Raw genomic sequence first — 2,762 nt, 5'->3', positions numbered from 1 at the left:
AGAAGGAGAAGGAGAAGGAGAAGGAGAAGGAGAAGGAGAAAGAATTTCCTCTGGAAATTACTGAGGGGAACAACGGGCCCCTTTCTGCCTGATTGCAAGGCAGAAGGCACAAGCCTGCGGTACTTGTTCTGCTCTGGCCCTGGATTTGGTGACTCTTTCTTGCTGCTCGGGTAGCCGCTGAGCAGAAACAGCACTGTTCTTCCCCACTGCCCACAGGGGCTTTGCGGGGAGATCTCTCCCCTGCTCTGGGGAACTGTGTATTTCCCCTCGCGTGGAGCTGGGGGCTGCAGTTTCCAGTTGGCAGCTCAAGTGCCTGGAGCTCTTCTCCATTTCCATCACTGTGGAAAATTAAACTAATCTGCAGATTATGAAATGCGTGCAAGGGGACACAGTGGAGAAGGGATCAAGACAACCCAGAATTTGAGAACAGGGTACAAAGTGCTAAAGTAGTCAAATTTACAGTGTGCTGGGAACTCCAGAACAGCATAAAAGCTACTAATAAAAGACACCTGAAGGCTTATTATCCCCATTTGTACGGTACTTTTTTCTTTTTTACTATCCCTTGTAATTTAAATGATAATAAGATCCTCTGGAATTTTTGTCAGTAATCAGGTTACTGGGGTGAAATGAAAAACGATTGCATTAAATGGCTAATTCTGAGCTGCATTAAGGAAAAGGAGTGTATTTTAGCAAAACATCTCACAGTCCTTGTTCAACAAGTTACCTCCTCTGCAGAGCTGTAATAACGTGACTCAATCTGCTGTGTCACATGATGCTTGTTTTGAAAATATTTTGCATTTCTTAGATGAAGGGCATGAGGTAGCACTTCAGAATCCCATAACACGGGTTTACATTTCAGCTGCACTAATTCACATCACTCTCACTTTTCCCCAATCTGTGTTTTTTTTTTCTGGTCATCCTGAGAATTAAATTGATAGTAAAAGGTATTTAAAAAGGAACCGCAAATATACTCTTTAAAAAGGTACTATTTTTTTAAGCCTATGAATGTTTTTCAGACTTCCGTCTTAGGAATGAGATTGTTAGGTAATTAATTAACTATTTTTTTTTTCAATGCTGGGTATCAAATTCAGGGCCTTACATGTGCTAGGCACGTGCTCTACCACTGAGCTATACTCCCATCTGTAATTTCTCATGGAAAGCCCTGGACTGGAAAAACCAACCAAAATGGAAAAAAGTACATCCTGGAGGACTCAGAAATCTTATTTCCTCTTAACTCTTTTCTTCCAGGAGTAGAGTGAGGGTGGGGGGCAGATAACTACTTGTTGTATCCTCATGGGATTTTTGCATCATGTAGTTCTGGGGTTGAACCCAGGGGCTTCTTACCGAGCCCTTTCTCTGGCCCTTCTTTATTTTTACTTTGAGACAGTCTCACTAAGTCACTTGGACTTGTCTTGGATTTGTAACTCTCCTGCCTCAGCCTCCCACAGTGCTGTGATTAGAGGTGTGGGTTTATATGTTATACTTCAATTTAAATTTTGTCCATGCACTTATAGACCTCTTTATAAAGCAACACATTAAATACCCAGAAATGCTTATTAAATCTAACAACGCACCTGTTACAGATTACATGGTCCTTGACTGAAAACACTTTTTATAACTCAGTACTTCTCTCCACGCATGTGCATCATTTTCACAGCCGGCAATCAAACAGAGGAGGTAGAAACATAGGTTGGTGAAAAACAAATAAACCTAAACAAATAGAGGGGAAAAATACCCCATAAAACTTGCAAAGATTATGAAATTGATTGCCATAAAACATGATCTTGATTCTTTGCAATGCTATGTGCATTAGGTCTTCAAATTAAACCCTGGGATGGGAGTTACAGTGGGATTAAGGCAAAAATCTTACCTTGCTATCCAGTAAAATTAGAAAGCTCTTCTGCTCAGGGAAAGATCTAGATAGACACTTCGTTGCTGTAAGCAATTTATCATAGTTTAGTTTTATGATCCTAGCAGGCTTTGCTCAGAAGCATTTTTAGAGAGCAGAGGATGGTCCAGGTGAACACTTGGGTGTGGGGTAGAGCTGAGACCAGGAAGGGAATCAACAGCTGCATTTAAGACGTAGGCAGAGAGGCCGGGGAGATGGCTCAGTGGATCAAGCGCTTCCCTGGCAAGCGCAAGGGCTCGAGTTCAATCCCTGGTTCCGCCAAAAAAAAAAAAAAAAAAAAAAAAAAAAAAAAAAAGATGTAGGCAGAAAAATAGCTCCTTGGGGTGTGGTTAGTGACTGTGGGGTTGAGGGTCTGGTGAGCTCTGCAGGGAACCCAAAGCCTGCAGCCAGCATGGCTCAGGCCCACACAGCTGCAGCTGAGGTGATGGTCTGGCGGCCTTGGACATGTTGGACACAGGGTGTGAAAATGACAGTGAGCAAAGTTCCTGAAAAAACCAATTACCCGATCTCCTTCAGGCCACTTCTTTTCTGTTCCATTCTATGTATCACCAAGAAGCTAGAGAGGTCTTCACAATATACAAGGTTCGTTTGTTTAAATTTTAGAAATGGATTACCGTAAAAGACACATTGCCTTTAATCTTCCTCAAACTATTCCTGTGTGTTTGGAACACACCTATCCCGTCACTGTTGCCGCTTCCTGAAGCAGTTTTGAGAGTCCTCTTTCGTGAAGGTCTTCACGAGACCTGAGCAACACTGCAGTGCACGCGGCTGCCAAGTGCCATCAGAGGAAAGACAGGCTCACAGAAACCACGACAGTGGTCCTCGTCCACCATGCTTATCAGACCTGGCGTCA

The sequence above is a fragment of the Octodon degus genome, unplaced genomic scaffold (assembly GCF_000260255.1).
Source record: "Octodon degus isolate 3935 unplaced genomic scaffold, OctDeg1.0 scaffold00012, whole genome shotgun sequence".
NCBI lineage: Eukaryota > Metazoa > Chordata > Mammalia > Rodentia > Octodontidae > Octodon > Octodon degus.
The sequence above is the reverse complement of the archived record's forward strand: the minus strand, read 5'-3'. Positions refer to the sequence as shown.